At 53.0% G+C, this 18,388-nt stretch overlaps 3 long non-coding RNA genes across 5 annotated transcripts; 2 read left to right on the top strand and 1 right to left on the bottom strand.

The window, feature by feature from the left end:
- The first annotated feature begins 331 nt into the window (after nucleotides 1-331).
- On the top strand, nucleotides 332-5,641 carry LOC104858340. Of its 2 annotated transcripts, none has more exons than XR_779110.3 (3): nucleotides 332-1,799; nucleotides 2,761-2,918; nucleotides 3,242-5,641. It is a non-coding gene; the product is annotated as an uncharacterized LOC104858340 (long non-coding RNA). The 2 variants fall into 2 exon arrangements; XR_004518647.1 differs by having other exon boundaries at nucleotides 332-2,918; nucleotides 3,242-3,445; nucleotides 3,625-5,641.
- A 436-nt stretch (nucleotides 5,642-6,077) lies between these two features.
- On the bottom strand, nucleotides 6,078-7,800 carry LOC104858341. Of its 2 annotated transcripts, none has more exons than XR_004518649.1 (4): nucleotides 7,185-7,800; nucleotides 6,815-6,910; nucleotides 6,460-6,505; nucleotides 6,078-6,145 (listed from the first exon to the last, which is right to left on the bottom strand). It is a non-coding gene; the product is annotated as an uncharacterized LOC104858341 (long non-coding RNA). The 2 variants fall into 2 exon arrangements; XR_779112.3 differs by lacking the exon at nucleotides 6,078-6,145 and adding an exon at nucleotides 6,188-6,254.
- A 5,344-nt stretch (nucleotides 7,801-13,144) lies between these two features.
- On the top strand, nucleotides 13,145-17,931 carry LOC117287358. Its single transcript, XR_004518648.1, has 3 exons — nucleotides 13,145-13,233; nucleotides 15,291-15,366; nucleotides 16,640-17,931. It is a non-coding gene; the product is annotated as an uncharacterized LOC117287358 (long non-coding RNA).
- The last annotated feature ends 457 nt before the right edge of the window (nucleotides 17,932-18,388 follow it).

The following is an 18,388-nucleotide window of genomic DNA, read 5'->3' as shown; positions in this document are numbered from 1 at the left end:
ATGTTCCAATTAATCTACTTGTGCAGGACATGTGAGGGTTTGTCATCGTTGTTTTTAATTGACAACCCTCCTGGAGGGTGTGAGGTAAGCTCCCCGGGTGGTTTTGCTTGCGTTTTCCTGATGAGTAATGGCAGTGAGCATCTTTTCACGAGGTGTTGGCCTTTTGCTATCTCTACTTCAGCCCTTTGCCCATTTTTGTGATCAGGCTCTGAGGGGGCGTGGTAAGCTGTGTGAGGTCTCAGTTTCCGCACTTTGACATGGGACACACAGTGGCATGTCCCTGTGGAAGAGTGGCCAACCGTCCTGGTTTTAGCACTAGAAGCTCTGCGTTCCCAAAGTGGGACAGTTGGTCAGCCTCCCTGGGCAGAAGGAGATGGGCATGGAGGGCCTTTGGTCCGCCTCTCAGCCCAGAGTCCCTGTTCAGGGAATGGCAGCTGCTGTTCCTTACAATGCTAGAAAGTTTGCGCTCATGGTGGTGGGATCTGAATGTGAAAATCCGAAGGCGGAAATAAGTCACCAGCAGCCTACAATGTAACAGATTTTCTAGGATTTTTCAACTCTATTTAGGTGCTAGAACCTCGAGCATGGTCATATGTGCAGGAGAAGGGGGAAGTAACAATCACTATTTCATTACGAATGTTTACTGAGTGCTTATTACACAGGGGCTGCAGAAGGAGAAGCAGCGGGCACAGGAAGCAGGAGACAGCTGGTGGCAGAGGGTTTCTCAGAGGCAGGAGAACAGGACAGAAGGCATCTGGGCTGATGGGGAGGTTTCCAGGAATGAATCCTGGCTTGCGGGACCTGTCTCTCCTCCGGGTGGAGGGATTTCACAGCCGCAGTTCCAGACTGGGAGTGGCTGGCCCCAGAGCCTCCTGAAGCCCCAAGACTTTCCACCTCCTCTCCCCAGCTTCCTGCGGGCTCCTCCTCAGTCTGAGCCAAGCTCCTAAACCCTTATACTCAATCGCCCATTCAACCTTGTGCTGAGTGTCCCTGGGTCAGGCCTCGGCGGTCACTGTGCATCCTCCCACCAAAGTATCTGAGACTCCCTGAGAAGATCTGGAGTAGATGAACTTGACCACCAGGAACCTGGCAGGGTGAGGGCCCTGATGTCCAAGGAAGCACCCAGAGTGGGGTCGTTCCTGCTGGGAGGCACGGCATCCTGGAACCCAGGTCAGGACCAAAGCAGTGAAGCCTACAGATGCCCAGTGCAGCCCGTGGAAGCCCTTGCACCTCTCTTTCTGTCATGAGGACAATGCGTCTGAGCTGCCTGGTGGGGGATCCAGGCAGTTTGTTCAGGGAAAGTGGAGAAATAGCCTTGGGTCTCAAACTCCCAGGATGCAGGGTCCAGGCCCACCTGGTGTCCTTGGCTCAAGCTCAAGCACACACACAGATAGAGGCAGAGAGATACCAGGAGTCAGCTACCTTGTCTCCTGACACCCTTGCTGCCACTTAGCACCCTGGGGATCCTGAGCAAACCATGTTTTTCCTAAGGTTGGGCCAGAGCCTCTCAAAGTGCCAAATCCCCAAGGGCCCTCAGAAAGGCTGTGAAGGCCTGTCCCCAAGAGCCAGCCATTCCATGTGGAGCTTTTCCTTACGCAACACCAGCTCATAAGCTGCCGAGACGCCACTCACTGAACAAACTCAACCCCTCTGTTCTTTCAGCAAGTGTTTTCTGAAGACCAGTGATATGTCTGGAACTTTCCCGCAACTCTGCCATGCTGGGATACAGCAAATCCCTGCCCTCCCAGAGCTCAGCTTCTTCCAGATTGGATCTTCTCTGTGTGGCTCCGGACTACGAGGTCTGGGCCACTGCTTAAAAGTTACAGGGAGGTGGGCTTGGGTTAGATACCAGGAAGAACTCTCTAAGCGCTCGAGTGACATCAGAGTGGAAAGTGCTGCTGGAGGGGTAGGGAGCAATCGATTCCGGGAGGTGGTCAGAGGACGTGGAACACCTAGCCAACAGTGGTCAGTCTTTCTGGTCCTGCCGACTGATGTTCATGGCCGTGTGTGGTCGCCTCCTGGGTTAGCCTGGTTTCTGTTACAAAAAACCTGAGGCTAGGCAATGTATAGAAGAGATTTATTTAGCTCACAGTTTGGGGGTTGAATGTTTGAGACTGAGAGGCCCCATTTATTTGGCCTCTGCTGATGAGTCGTGGTAGGACAATGTATAAGAGAGAGGGGCCACAGGGTGTGACAGGAAACCAGAGCAAGACAGGGGTCCTGTGAGAAGTATGCTAATCCCTTCCCAGAGCATGTGCCCAATGACCTGCCACTAAGCTCCACCTTGTAAAGGTCCCACCTCCTCCACACGTGAACCTTTAAGGGACAAATGACATCCAAGCTGTAGCACCTCCTTTGAAATGTGAGTGGCACCTGGGATTTTAACCAACACAACCCGGCAAAGGCCATAGGATGTCACTCCAGCAATTACTGAGATTGTGACATCTGTCTTGCCTGGAGACTCTTCTCTAGCCGGCTCCTCTAGTGGCCATGCTGAGGAGGCCCTGCAGAGCAAGGGCAGAAGAAGGTGGCCTCTGGTCAACAGCTACCAAGAAACAGAGGCCCTTAGCGCAGCAGGCCCCAAGCGACAGAATGCCACTAACAACCATGTGGGCTGGAGGCAGATCCTTCTTCGGCTGAGCCTCAGACAAGACTGAATCCCGGCTTTGATCAAAGCCCTGACCTTGATCATAGCTCTCAGCTGAGATCCTACAGCAGCAGCCCCCAGCCAAGTCACCTCAGTCTCCTCCTAACCCACAGAGACCGTGAGATAACAGCTGTGTGTTCTTTGAAGCTGACGTTGTTGCCACCGGAGCCCGCTGGTGCCTGCTGGTAACCAAAACAAGATGTTGTTAAGGAACCATGTTCTCAGCCAGAAAACCAGGCTCTCTCTCTCCTATGGTGGGGATTGAACCCAGGTGAGTCTCCTAGAGTGGTATCTCCAGCTTCTTTCTGTTTTTAAATTAAATTTAAATTTTGAGCTGGGATCTTGCTAAGTTGCCTAGGATGGCCTTGAACTGCTTGAACGTGCAGTCCTCCTGCCTCAGCTTCCCAAGTAGCTGGAATTCCAGATGTGTGTGCACCATTATGTAGGCTCAGACTAGCTTTCTTCTAAAGTCCCCTCCCGGCCTGGAGAGTTCATGGCCATACCTTAACTCATTTTGTTCTGCCTTGTGCCTAGCGGGGACTCGTGGCACATCTGGGTATGGAAGCGTTGCCTTAGCCTGTGTTTGTGCCTCAGGGAAGCAGCCGGGGTGATCTACAAGCAGGCTGTGCCTGAGAACTGACTGGAAGCCAGAAGCCAGGTTGGGCTCCCTCCAGCTGCTCCCTCCCCCATGACTTTGGGCAAGGCTGTCTGGGCTCTGGGTACCTCATCAATCCATCATGGGACCTGCCCACCCACAGGTTTGAGCAGGTCAAATGAGCTAAGATCACGGCCACAGAGGTAAGGGATTGTTATTATTTGTTCTGAAATGCCACACGCATTCCTGCTGCTTGACTCCTGAGGCTCTGGGACTTGGGAGGGTTTCCCTTCCAAATAAGGCTTGTCTTGTGAGTCCCAGGACTCCGGGCCTGGACTGAAGGCTGTGCTGCTCCCACCTGTCCATGCTTCTCTCTCTGCAGAGAAACCACCAGCCCCTGAGCCCATGGATACCAGAGGGTGTCTGCTCCTCTGTGCTCGCTGTGCGGCTTGGCTTCGGTGCCAGGCAGAAAAAGGGCACGTTCTTCCCGAGTGCTGGTGGGGACCGTAGGCTTCTGAGACACGAGGCAGAGGCCGACGGGACAGGACAAGATCAGGGAAGTGGCCGACTTTCTCACTCGGACGCCAGCGGTCAGTACCTTTACACATTAGCCCTCCACTCTTCACGGCAAATCTCGGTTCAGATAAAAACTTCAGTTTCACTGCGGTGGTGAATTTGTTATAAAAGCTGTCAACACTGCGTTCTGCTCTTGAGTTGGAGCCCTCGTGACTTTCTGGGGGTGTCAGGCAGTCAGAGACTGGCAGGAAGGCACTAGACATGTGTTAGCTGTGATTTCTGTTGCTTTCATTAAATATGTAAGAGTTAGTGACCTTTTCACTTAGTTCTCCATTTTTAATACACTGAGTGACTGTTATAAGCAAGTTGTGTCTCAGGTTTACAATAATGAGCAAAATAGACAGAGTCTCTGTACTAACGGGGCACAAGTGCCACTGGGGGACAGATAAATATCCACATTGTCATCTGGCATCAAATGCTACCAAGAACAGTGAAGCTGAGAGAGGTGCGTGAAAGGCGAAAGTGGTTCTTTCAGGTCAGCCATTGACAGGCCATGGCCCATGGTAATCTGTGTTTATAAATAAAGTCTAATTGGGAACACAGCCCTGCTCCTCCAGTTATGCTCTGGGTGTGACCATTTTTGAGTTGGAGATTTGCCGCAGGCCGTGCGGGTTGCAAAGCTGAAAATATTTACCACCTGGCCCTTCATAGGAAGACGTTCACGGACACAGGTGGGCTGCATGGACAGGGAGGGTAAGGGAGAGGGTGAGCAGATGTTGTGAGTAAAGGTTGAGAAGAGGAAGCTGCAAGTTCAATGCTGAGGCAGGGGACGGTGCCAGGCAGGCGGGGTACAGCTGGGAGGCTGGAGGGAGCCAGCGAAGGGACCTTCAGGAGTCCGAGGCAGTCGTGCTGGAGCTGGACGTCTGTAGACCCTGGGGAGGGGGGCAGGGCCTGGGGGCGCGCGTGAGGCCTGTGCAGGGGGCGGGGTGCGGAATGTAGTAATCTGGCTGTCTTGAAACCCAGCAACACGTTGGGTGACGCATTAGTCAGCTTTGCTGAACGCTATACCACCCACACTGTAAAGGAGGAGGGTTTATTTGTCTTACAGTTTAGAGGATTCAGTCCATGGTTAACAGGCTCCGAGGAGTGAACCTCATGGTGGAAGGGTGTGGTGCAGCAAAAGCTGCTCAGCTCATGGCAGCCAGGAAGCAGAGCAGGGGAACAGTTTCAGAGAGGCGGGGAGCACACGCAGTACCCCAAGGCCGTGTTCTCATGAGCTACCTAGACACACCCGCGAGTGTGCTCTCATAATCTGCAAGGTGTTTCTTGAGCCAGTGAAGTTGAGCTATCAGGATTAACAGTCACAGGGGAAGGTGAGGAGGGGCTGATCTAGATGAACTTAGGAGGGAAGCCAACCAGGCTTTGCTGAGCCCCAAGAACACATGTGTGTCTGTCTTTGATGCCTGAGTGTTTGGCAGATGGATGAACGAACGAAGTGACTCCCCAGAGATCCTAGCACAGTGCCAAGAGAGCAGCCAACCACTCACTTGACCCTGGTTCTCTTTCCAGGGTCCTGCCTGGCACCAGATGAGTGCTAGCCTGGGGACACAGTGTCACCAGTCCCCTGGACTCCCAGTGGCCATCGAAATCAAGTCCACATCTCCCACCGCTTGTGGTCCAGGCCAGGATTTCCTCTTGTCCAGACTTCTCCTTAGAGCCCTTCGGTTAACTAGGGGGACAGAACAGCAGGGACCACTCCAAATTCATCAGACTCTCACCCAGTTCTGCTTCCCTGGGCTATGAGACCAGACTTGCAGGGAAAGCTGGAGCCCAGGCCCCAAGGAGCTCTTGGGAAGGCTTTCATCACCTCTAATGATCTAATATCAACAACAGCCTCCTAATAAGTAATCTCCGCCTTACTGTATTTACACTAATTAGTTAATATCCGTAGAGTGCCAATCCCGAGATCAGCACACAGGAGAGCAGTTCATAGCAGAAGGGGAGACAGCCCAAGTCCCCTAGGCCATCACCCTCCTGGCGTGTGAAGAGGGGCTGCAGGCTCCCACAAGCATCCTGGTGGGGCGATTTCTTGGAGGAGGGAGATGAGCCCTGATGACAGCTTGCTGCGGGTGCCCCCATCCCTGTCCTGTGTTTAGGTCGTGCCTCTGGGACACTCCGAGTGCTGCAGTCACTGTAGGAGCTCCTGCCGACTCCACCTTTGCCCTCTCCACCCAGTCCCGTTTTCAGGCCGTGTAGGGGGAACCTGGGCTCCCTGAGATCAGGGCCAAGTCCTGCCCCGGAGATGCCCCAGTCAGGGGCCTGGAAACTGGGTGGTGACTGTGGGCTGTACTTCTCCGAGCTCAGTAGATGTAGATGGACTGGTGTCCCTGTGGGTGGTTAGAGGGATATCTGTACCTTGTAGGCCTGAAACTCCTGGAGAGGCATTGGTCTGGGAGTCCACCTGCCCTTGAGGGTAGGGGCAGATGGAACTGTGAGCTGGGGAAAGAAGGGGGAGCTTAAATTGTGGCCACCCTCAGGGAGAAAGAAACAAGATGCCCTTTTGGAAAGGCTGCAGAGATCCTTCAGTTATTTTTTAAAACTAGTTGTGTTGAGATATAATCCATATACTATGTGTTATGGGCCGAATTGAACTGCGTCCTTCAAAAATTCCTCATGTTGAAGCCCTATGCCCCAGAGTTACCTCAGAATGTGACTGTATCAGCAGGTAGGGCCTTCAACCTCCAGAGCTGTAAGAAATAAATTTAAGTCCTTTAAAAAATATTTTGGCTCAGGGTCTTGCTAGTCTGTCCATTCTGGGCTCAATGTATGGTCCCTCCCACCTCAGCCTCTCAGGAAACTGAGATAAATGAGTGTTTCTTATGTACTGTCCAGTCTCAGTTCATTATAGCAGCACACATGGGCTAACATAGGGCCACTCAGAATAAATTCATTTTCCTTGTAGCAGCACAAATTCTGAAAGAAAAGCTTTGTCCCTCTTGAGCTTGTTTTTTTTGGTCCTAGATGTTTTTCAGAAGCCTGATCTCGAGTTCCCTTACCTTCCTGGTTAGTGTGCATTGATGTGATTTAGTCTCTGCTCTCTAGTCTCCCAACCTCAGAACTCAGGCCAAGGGGTGTCAGATGGGGTGAAGACCCTGAAAGCCAATGGCGTGACTCAGTCTGTGTCCAAAGGCCTGAAAACCAGGGAGCCCAGGGTGTGCGTCCCAGGCAGAGAGCCTGGGAACAGGCATTCTGCAGGCAGGGGCCAGCGTGCTGGTATACGTGCTGGCATTTGAGGGATCCAGGAGCTTTGGTGTCTTCTGGTGTCAAGGGCAGCAGAAGATGGACAACCTTGGCTCAAGTGGGGAGAGGAATGTGCCCTCCTACCACCCCTCTGCTCCATCTGCCTCAGTGGAACCAGCGCTTTACCTGATGTATTGGTCACTTTCCACAGTGCTGGGACATAATACCTGACGTGAGAGTTTCTGTTTGCTCACACAGGAAGCCGAGGTGCAGCTGGTTGGTTGCAGGATGCTGTGTGGTCTTCCTTTGTCTACAGAAATCGACTGTCTCAGGCTGCTGATGCAGTCTGGGGTGCTGGTTAATCTCAGGTGTTAACTTGCCTGAGTTCATGGATGCCAGACATTACTTGTGGGTGTTTCCAGAAGAGACTGGCGTCTGAATCAGTAGACCGAGTATGCCAGTTAGGGCAGAGGGTCAACTTGACTGGCTTTGGGTGCCACCAGGCAGGGTGGTGACAGTGTGAACTTGGGCACTATTTCTAGTCCCTTGCCCCTTGCTGTCTGGTGTTCTTTCTCTACTCTGCTTCCCAGTTGCCAAGAGCTAACTATCTTTGCTCCACCATGCCCCCACCATGCCTTTCCTGCTTTGCCATGACACTCTTGCCTTGAAGCCAGCTGACCATGGACTGACTCCCCTGAAACAATGAGCTAAATTAAACTTCTCCTTCTTCAAGTCTGGCACCCACCACCAGCCCAGGCAAATTGACACAGAAACTTAGACTCTAAGCTGCATCCTCTCCCAGCAGGACATTAGCAGAGGCACACGATGCCTTTGTGTGAGTGGGAAGGAGGAGGAGATTGTGACATCACTTCTCCCCTGTTTTATTTTGCACTTCCTGGAATGCAGAGCGCGGCACCAGTACCTGCCTCTGAATACAGTCGGCACATGGGATCTGCCTCTGTAGATTCAACCAATGGTGGAGAGAAGATGTGTGGGGAAGAAATGCCCACAACAATAAAAAAGAATAATGTGACAATGAGAATGATACAGATAAAAAAATCAGTATAATAACTAGTTGCATAGCATTGCACTATATTAGTATACAACGAATCATCTGGGGATGATTTAAAGTGTACAGGAGGAAGGTTTTTTTTGTTTTTTTGTTTTCTTTTTTCTTTTGGTATTAGGGATTGAACCCAGGGCCTTTGCACGGACCTCCAGCTCTTTTCACCTTTTTATTTTGAGGCAAGGTCTTGCTAAATTGCCCAGGCTGGAACTTGCAATCTCCCTGCCTCAGCCTCCCAGAGCACTGGGATTATAGGTGTGTGCCATCGTGTCTGACTGTATATACCATTTTATATAAGGATTTGAAGCACCTGAAGATTTTGATATTTTGGGGGGAGCTGGAACTAGACACCCCTGGCTACCAGGTTATGTTCTCCAGGTGAAAGGTAGCTAGCTTGGGTTTGGAATAAGAGCTGCTTTGGGGGGTTACTTCTGGGGCCTGCACTCACAGCCCAGGGGAAGAAACTCAGGCATGGGAAGTTCACTGTGCCCAGAGATGGAGAGCCCTGCAGGGCCGGTCTGTGGCTGTTGGTGCCTGGCACACATGCCCTCCCATCCCCTACCTAGGTAGAGCCGCATGGCCTCACCCACCTCATCTCTTCCTTGAATTTCCCCAGAGGTGTTGGGAGGTGATGACTTTCCTTTGTCCTCTCAGTGTGTGAGGGCACCATCCTGTCAGGTGCCAACTATACCCTCCAGCAGAGGCTGGAGCGAGAGATTCAGCCTGTCTGGGCAGGCAGCTGGCAGCTGGCAGCTAGCAGCTGGAGGAACTGTGCTGGGCCCGGGAGGGTAGGAGCTCCAGCGTTGGTACCCGGCCTCCTGAGGAGGGAGAAGGGCCATCTCCAGACCTGCTTTCGCCCCTAGAGAGTGAATGTGAAACACTCAGACATGGGATATGGATTTTCCAGGGAGGGGAAGGGTCCCTGAGAAAAGGGTGCATTCCAAGGCTGGGCCTGCACAGGCTTACTGATTGGCCCCAGCCTGGTGTGCCGAGGGGCGACAGGGACCTGGGGAGCAGGCGGCCTTGGGCTTCTGTCCCCTCTCACAGACCATCCAGATCGGTCCTGCCCTGTCTCGCTCTGATCCAGACATCCAGGGGGCCTCCCACTCTGGAGCGGAGAAGCTGAGGCCTCCTCAGCCTGGGACTGGGAAGGACTTTGGCACAATGTCAGGGGCCGGCCCGGCATGGCCAGGGAGGTCTGATGAAGAGAACAACAATCCCCAAGGGGTGGGTGCTGTTCCCATTTTAATCTTTCCCTTTTGGCAGAAACTAACTTTTCTGTAAAAACAATGAAAAATCAGGGTGGAGTTTCCACCTCCAGCTGCTCAGCACCCCCAGGAGGAGTTCTGCAGCTGAGAGCTCTGGAGGAGGGTGCTCCAGCCACCCAGGGACCAGCCGGGTCACTGCTTGCCCATATCCTTGCTGTCCTGAGGCCCTGCTGGCCGTGCAGATGGCCACACTGTGGCCTAGACCTCAGGGTTCACTGCTACCCCCACAGGGCTGGCCAGGCTGAGCCTCAGTTCTGCGGACTACGGAGAGCAGGCTGGAGTTTGTGGGGCCCAGCAGGGAGGGAGGTGTCTGTTAGCAGGTCCGTCTCACCCAACTCTTCATGTCAACTATCTGTCCTGCATGGCTCCTTGCTGGCCACATCCCGGAGACTCGGCTTCCATTCTGGGTCGCTTGCTGGGCTTCCTGGCTTCCCTTCGTGTTTTACACTGCTGCTCTTACCCCGCAGTTCACACAACTTGGTCAAAAGTCTTGCCTCTGTGTTGGTTGGCAGCATCTGGCAGATCTCAGAGTCAAATTGTGGAGGGAAAGAACCTCTAAGAACTGAGGTCCCCAGAGCAGCTTGGGGTACAGAACCCCAGGCCCTGGGCCTTGGGTGGAACAGACTCAGCAAGGAAACTGGGGGAGGACTAGGGCAGGTGAGGTTTGGGAGCCCAGAACTGCCTAGGAAGAGGGTGCCCCCCAGAGGTCACTGTGGGGGTGGCCCCCGTCAACCCCGACCAGTCGGCAGTTCCTTTGTGCCCTGAGGCTGGGCCTGCCAGCCTCCTCCTCTGTGTTTTTGTATGCAGTGGCATGCGCAGTGAGGCTCTCTTCGAGGATGGGGCACAGGGGTGATTCCTCCATGTGGCAGATGGGGCACTCCGGCCCACACCAGGATGGAATCCCTGAGAGGGATTCGAGGCTCGGCTGGGGTGAAAGGCCTCAAGAGCCCAAGGGCAGGCTTGACATTGTGCAGGTGGCAAAACTGAGGAACAAGAAAGAAACTTGCCCAGGGCCACTCTCTGATTCACAACTGAGGACTGGAATTCTGGTCCAGGGCTCTTGGCCCTTGGAGCTGCCTTTCCCACTCAGCATGCCAACAAGGGCCAGGTGGTCAGCAAGGGGAGATGGAGAAACACCTATGTTCATACATGTGAGCGCGCGCGCGCACACACACACACACACACACACACACACACACAGGCCAGTCCTGTTGTCAGCAGAGCCGACTTAGAGAGGTGGGTGGAGGGCACAAGCCCCCTGAGGCTGTGGGTCCCTGGGGACTGGGGAGGACACCCACTAAGAGCTGGGAGGCCCCAGAAGCCGATGCTCCCACAGATGCTGTTCTCCGTGTCCATGAGGGGAAGATTTCAATTAAAATAATTACAGATACAACAACACAAGAATCACAGAAGAGCACGAGGAAAAGGGAGTTCAGTTAAATGCAAATGTATTCAAAATGATATTATGAACTCCACTCACCCCCTATGAAATTACCCATTAACCATTACTTGCTAATTATCCACCTTTTCATTGTTTTAGAGAGGAAGAGATTCATTCTCACTAGAACTGAATAGATACCCGGAAAATCATGCCACACGCTTTGCAGCAGACCAGAACACCCCCTACCCTTTGATTAAATCACCGGGATGTTGAAATGGTTCTGCAGAGCTGAGAGCTTTGCCATAAAACAAACAAACAAACACAAACAAATAGAAAGGAGTCTTGGTTTCCACAGGAAGGACTTTATCTTTCTAGATAGGATAAATTGCTATGGCCCCAGGCCCTTGTTGGGATTCTGCCTCTGAGCAGCCGCACAGGGGCCTTGTGAGTGATTGGTGTCTTATTTGCATTATTAATTAATTTCTCTTATTTTCCTTCATGGTAGTAGGGGCTCTGATCTCTTCCTCTGCTCCAAGCTGCTCTTTGCACCAGCTCCTCAATGGGCTGTGGCTGTGACTATCAAGACGGGACAGGTGCTCTGCAGTGGAGCCCCTGGGAAACGGCCTAGGTGACAGGTGGGGCAGAAGGGCAGCAGCTGGGGGCGGGGCACTGTCTGCACGTATGTCCAGGCCACTCCATCCAGGACTGTCCGGCTGTCAGAATCAGCTCCGCTTGCAGGAAGTGAATTTTCCACTGTTTGTTGTTCCAACCTAGTCTTTGGACTCCACTGTGTGTCAGGCAACAGCACAGAGATCCTTCAAGGCGAATGCTCCAGACGGGGGTGGAAATGGTGTGGTCGGTCTCTCCCCCCACAGCACCAGGGGCCTAGGCACTGTCTGTGTGGCACTCCTGGCTCTTCTCCCCAGCAGTTCTGGGGGAGGGGATGTCTCCTACTCAGTCCTGGAGGTAGAGTTATGCAAGCCCACACAGCTGCACCGGCTGGCTTTCATCCCCAGGTCTATGGAGCTCATGATTTTACCCCTCCAGGACGCTCCCTGAGGTGACCATGACATGGCCTGGAGAACTGGGGTTGGCACGGGGGAGGATTCTCTGGGGCTCTGGGTATGTGGCAGCCAGAAAACCAAGAGGCCTCCCCCCGCAGATGCTAACCTTGAAAAGTCCTGAGTTAGGAGCATGGCCCTGAGAGGAATGGGATTCAGGTGGGGACCATCCCAGATGTCCTGTGGATTTAGGAATCCCTGGATTATTGGTCCTTTGGTACTGACGCAGTGGGCTGGAGAGGGGGGCTGCTCTATGGAACTCTATTCAGATGTTCCCCAGGCACTGACCACTGACCCTGGAGAAGTGACCCCAGCCCCCTCCTTTGTAGCCTTTATGCTTACACCCACCCAGGCTTGGCTCTGTCCTTCCCTGCCAGCCTGGCTGATCCGACCCACTTGCAGACGTGCTTCCTGGCTCCTACACACCTGGCTGAGCCCTCCATGCTGGGTTACTCCTCTTTGCTCTCCAATGGCTGGGACAGCCCTGCTCGGTTTTGGCCACAGGTCTGCCTGCCAGACCCTTTCCAGGTGCCCTGTACCCTTGCAGATGAACACTGACCACCAGAGAGCACTTAAATGCCTTAGAGATGGCATTTAAAAAGGTGAGTCCACACTTTCGTTCGTTCATTCATGCACACACTGGCTTCACCTAGGTGCCTGGCACAAACGCAAGGAGCACGAGCTGGGCTGGCACCTCTGAGGGGCTCTGAGCCTTGGCGGAAAGTTCTCCATGCAGTCACTTTACTCACTGCTGTGCTGGTGACAGAAAGCCACCTCTGGCGGAGGGTCTGCTCTGTCAAGGGAAGTCATTTCCCCAGACTTCTCCAAAGCACAGCAAGGCAGAAGGGACACCCAACCATCCCATCCTAGGTGCCAGGGCTTGGCTGGCAAAGACTGCCAGTGCATCGTCAACAGGGCGGGAAGGCCGGGAAAGCTGGCCTCTGTCCCTAAGGAGACACATCAAACTGGCAGCCAGGGGGTAGCACACCTACACCAGGACTAAGGCCCCAGCACCACAAGCCAGGAGACTATGGTGGGGTCCCAAGACTAGGAAAGCTCACCGCGGTGGGCTCTGCATAGGGGGCGCCCATGAGGACACTTAGAGACCCACGAGTGCTCAGGAGTGAGGCAGGCACCGTTATGTTCAAATCCCTGGGCACTGATTTTCAGCTGGGTGGCCGCAGGCCAGGTACTGAACTTCTCCAAGCCTCAGTTTCCACTTCTGTAAAATAACCCTGTGCTCCCTGGGTCTGTGCAAGGGTTCACTGAGGCTGGTGTGAAGGATGTGCACAGGCGGCTGGCCGTGTGCAAGGATGAGCGCTGGGAGTTAGTGGGAGAGCAAACCATCTTGTTTCTTCTTCCTGGCCCAGGAGAGCTCCTGCATGGTCCCTGACTTCCTGACATCCCCGTGGATACCAAGAGCAGCCAGGGACAGGAGACCACTGGGGAGCAGGGGCAGGTGAGTTTGCCCAGGTGTGGTGGAGGAAAGATTTCCTGGCCAGGCCCAACTGTCCCGCAGTTCTTAAAGGAGAAATCAGTAGGGTGAGATTGAAGTGCCCCTCCCAAGGTGGGGGCCAGGTGAGCCCTCGAGCTCCCTCCCCTGATGTTCCTGGAGGGGGTTATGCACGTGGGGGTAGGGGGCCAGGGGCCCTAGAGGCACTGCTGTTCTCCAGCCAGCTTGCTGTGTTCCACAAGGCTGCATTTATAACTTTGGTTTCTTGTATGAAAATGCATTTTAACTGTGCTCTGCCTGGCACAGCTGGGTGGGCCGTGCAATGGGGACAGCCTGGCAAGGTGGTCTTCACTCTGGAGGGTGCCGTGTGGTCCCTCGGCCCGGCACAGTGGGCTCTGGACACAACACATTTTTCTGAGGCAACCAGGGCTCATCGTCAGTGGTGGCTTCAGGATGACCCAGGCCTGGACTCTGGGCCCTAAGCTCTCACATCAGCAATTTTGCCTGTGAACTTGGCAGGCTTGAGAGCTGCCTAGGGGATTGGTAAAGCACACTTCTGAGTCTGGCTGGATGGGTCATTGAGGTGTGCCTGTTGGGACTCTCTGTGGTCCCTGACCCTTTTCTTTTGGGTGCTTTTCCTCTGTGTCCTGTATCTTTGGCTGCCAGGACATAAGCAGCTTTGCTCTGCCACATCCTTCCATGGTGTCCCTGCCTTGGAGTCAGTAGACCATGGACCGAACCCTCCGAAATCGTTAGCCAAATTAAATCTCTTTCAAATTGTGGGTGTCAGATATTTTGTCCCAGTCATAGTAAAGCTGACTAATATAGACCTGGTGAGGTGGATTTTATTTTGCAAAAGAGGAAACTGATGCTAGCATGGTGATGCACAACTGTAATCCCAGCACTCTGGGAGGCTGAGGGGATCACAAGTTCTAGCCTAGCCTGGGCAACTTAGCATCTCAGTAAGATGTTGTTTCAAAATTAAACAATGAAAAAAGACTGGAGATGTAACTCAGTGCAAAGATGCTGAGTTTAATCCCCAGTACCATAAAAAAGAGAGGAAGCTGAGGTTCAGTCACTTGGCTAAGGCCACACAGCTAAGATTCATCTGCACAGGAATTGCACTCTAGCAGTCTGGCTCACAGCGTGCCTCCTGGATGCTAGATGTGTCCTGTCCCCTCAGCAGGAGCCAGCCCGACCTTGTCCTGCCCTCCTCCTCTGCTCCTCATCCTGGGTGAAGCGGCCTCCAGACCCCATCTCTTAGACAGAGATGGGGGAGCCTCACCCCTCTCCCGGCCAGGCCCGAGGCAGTCCTCACCCGCACTCCGTTGTTTCTGCCTGATGCCAGCTCTGGTTCAGCTCCCTCACTTCCTGCCTGGGCGGGGCCCCAGCCTCCTGGCTGATCTCTGGCCTCCTTCCTGCTCTCCATCCTGCCCGCTCTGGCTACCTGCCAGTCTGGTGATACACAGGCCCAAAGCCAGACCCGAAGGGTGTGCTTGACTTCCAACCCCACGATCCTGCCCCTGGCTGTTGCCAGCACTCAGCAACCTGTTGTCCTCACAATGTGCTTCACAGTTCCATGACTCCACTCCTTACTCATGTTTCCTCTGCCCAGAGCTCCCGCCCTCACCCTTGTCTGCTTGGCAAGCTCTTATTCACACATCAAAACCCTGCCTCCGATTATCTTCCTGCATTCTTTCCTCTCTTGGGCTACTTCTAATGGATCTGAACATGTGGTGCCATTGTCCTTGTCACTGGCCGATACAGATCTGCTCACCTACTGCTCTTTGGACTCCAAGTTCCCATGGAAGCTACTAGAAGCTTGTCTGCATTCCCAGTGTCCAGCCGAGACTGGCTGTCAGAGATGCTGGTCAGGTGGAACTGGATGAACTTGGTCCTGACCCCCTCTGCCATCTTTAGGAGGCTCCTACTTGTCCGTGGACTTGCAAACCCCTGCAAGTCCATCGTTGGTTTGCTAAGGGGCCTGCCCCTCTCCTGCCACGTCCACACACTCTGCCACCTCTCTTGTGACGCAGGCCATCCTTCTGCTTCTCCACTCACAGATGTGGCTGTGGTGAGGCCGAACACCATGCGGTAGCGTTCGCTCTTGAGAAGAATGTGTTTCAGCCAAGTTGGCTGGTAAGTGATTTTCTGCAAAGGAGAATAATTGGTTGAGTGTTCCCATGGCAACAGAGCCTTTCCTGGAAACCACTGGAGGTAGAGGGAGGCTCTGGCTCTGCTGGGTGCCGCAGGGCCCTGAGTGGGGCCGGTAGAGATGGTGGTGCTGCCCGGAGTCCTGCATCCTCTGTACACTGCCCTGCCTGGTCCTCTCGCTGTTCTCTGCCTGGTTCCCCAGGCCTTGGGAACATTTCCGTGCCACTGCCCTGGAAGAGCTCCTGAGTGCATGCTCGCCTTTCCCAGAGCTTGTCCCTTTGCCTCGTGTGAACAGAAAGTGTGGGTGTTAATAACAGCATTATCCAGGCAGGGCATGCATTCATGATTCACCCAGTGCTCTTGTAGCCACTGCCACAGGATTCTCCAAAAATGGACTGGGAAGGCTCTGCTACTCACAGCCCACTTCCTAGATGGCCACTGAGGCTGGCACTGAGGACGTGACTGGGACCACAAAGAGGTCCAAACACTCTTCAGCGCAGGAGCTGTTTTTACCATCAGGAGGCAGGGAGAGGAGGTGGCCTTCCCTTAACCTTCCTTTCCTAGCCTGGAACCCCAGGTTGCACGTGGTGGGGGGCAGAGTGGGTTTGCTGCTGCCACTTCCTGTGAGCTGCCACGGCACCCTCTTCTCTATCCTTGTCTGGAATCACAGTGGAGGGATGGAGAAGGATAAAGCCCCTGCTTCTCATGGCTGGGTCCTTGGAACAGGAAAAGCGCCAGAATCTACTGGGTGAGAGGCTGCGTTGCGTGGGTGTATAAATGTAGATGAGTGTGCATGTCAGTGTAGGAGTGTTAGGTAGAGCCTGTGTTTGCGTGTGAATGCAGGAGCGTGTGTCTTTGTGTATGAATGTATGTGTACGTGTGTGTGTGCATGTGCCTGTGAAGGTATGCATGCACACCTCTGTCAGCGCGTGAGACTGGGGTGGAAATATGTGTGAGTGTATGCATGTGTGTGTCAGCATATGAGAGCATGTGTGTGCATATGTATGTGAGCGCAAAGCACGGCTGTCTCTGTGGTAATGGGTGTGTGCCAAGGCCCCCCAGCCCCTTCCCTGAACTCCGTGGCCAGCCCTAGTGGGTATGGAGTGAGGTGGGGGCAGCAGGCCATGAGCTTTAATAGCAGCCGGGCTCAGCCCTCCCTTCCTTCCTGAAGCTCCAGGAGCAGAGGCCACACCATTCCTTGAGTCAGCGTGGGATGGGGACTCATGCCTACCAACTCTCACCACAACACTTCTTCCAGGCCTCTGAGTCTTGCAGCTGTGGTCCCAGATACTCAGGGCAGACACAAGCCTCCTTCCTACACGGCGATCCATCGGATTCATGGCCTATGGAGATACACAACAAAAAAGCTGTTTTGTACTCCTCGGTTTGGGCTGCTTTGGTATATCGCAAGGCATGGGATCAGAACAGTCCCCGCATCTGTGTCTCAGAAGGAGCTCCCCTTTCTGAACTCCTGCCGCATATACTTTAGTGCCTGCCTTTTCTCAAGTTCGGAAGTACATGGAACCATCCACAGGTGCATTAGACCAACATGTTCCAAGCCAAAGTCATCATTGTCCTACCCACATTTAAAACCCTGTTGATAACCTTGATAAAATTCAACCAAGGAAGGCCAGTGACTTCCTGAGAGGACGGCTTCTGCTCCCAGAGAGCAGGGGTAGAGTAGAGGGATATCTGCTGGGGACTGGGTGACAAAGTGTTTGGCTGTGAACAAAAAGCAAAGACCTGGTCCATAGGTGGATGAAGTCAAGACCTTGGTTTTGGGGTGCTGCCCTTCACCAGTGGATTCACTACCTGCTGGTCACTGGTCCTGAGCATCTTCTTCCTCCCTGCAAGGCAGCGGGCCCTGTGATGTGCTTTCTAGTGAGACTCGAAAGGCATGGTGTTTGCCCCTTCCCGAGCTGCCCGCACCAGATATCACCAACACTGGAGGAGCAAGGCTGAGTCGTGCTCTAGATGTCACCGATCTGCCTGGCGCTCCTTTCACGAATGGGAACAAACCTGTGCTGTCTCCCTTCCATTGTTTATTTTCTGCTCTTCTGTGATGTTATGAGAAGCATATTTTGATTAAAAAAAAATCAAGCCTGACGATCATTTGCATAAAAGTAGCCCGCTATGCGTCTCAGTAGCTGTGCCTAGGCAGAACAGTAGATGAAGGGCAAGATGTGTGCATGCGTGCAAAAGTGTCAGACTGGGATTTTTGCCCATATAATGAACTGTCTAACAAGATTTTTGTATTTTCAACCTGAGCATCACAGGGGGTGAAATACACCCACACCACTCTTCTGTTATGAAAACATGTATTTTATCATAATGGAATGTGGGTGTGCCTCACAGTAGCTGCACCTGGGGAAAGCAAAAACCCATCTGTGCATTCACCCACTTGGCAGATGGCAAGGTGTGTACAGGAGCTCCAAAGCAGCAACAGGTGAGTTTTACCCATGAAACGCTCTTTGCTACATTTCTCCTGCATTTAAGATTTGTTTAAAAAAAAAGTTTTCTTTTGTTTCTTCTGGTAGAAGTAGCCCAGCTCAGTACAAAGACATATGAAAAACCAGATTTGCAAGTTTTTGAGGAGGTCAAAAGTGAATCAGCAGGTTTTTTTCATGCATGGATGATGAAGATGCTAATCACTTTGGCCATGTGAGCCAAAGTTCCCTTGACCGGCAAATGGAGCAAGAATCAACTGAGACAGACACAGGGAATGCAGACCTCTTTGATTCAGATAATGAAAAAAATAGCAAGGCGGGTGCATATTTGACCAGTTGAAATGCTACAAAATGGCCTCACAACCAAATGGAATGATCCATTGTTAGAACTAGGTCCAAATACATAGTGAGCGTCTTGGCAGGGGTGAAACCTATTGGCCAGAGCGATGCCAGTGTTGCCATCCAGTGTTGGAAACTGTAACAGATGAAATGCTACAAGATGTGAAATACACAAAGATTGAAATACAAGTTAAATGTTCTGTATGCACCAATAGCTGTAT

Source organism: Fukomys damarensis, unplaced genomic scaffold (assembly GCF_012274545.1).
Source record: "Fukomys damarensis isolate Sample0158 unplaced genomic scaffold, DMR_v1.0_HiC HiC_scaffold_23, whole genome shotgun sequence".
Taxonomy (NCBI): domain Eukaryota; kingdom Metazoa; phylum Chordata; class Mammalia; order Rodentia; family Bathyergidae; genus Fukomys; species Fukomys damarensis.
The sequence above is the reverse complement of the archived record's forward strand: the minus strand, read 5'-3'. Positions and strand labels throughout refer to the sequence as shown.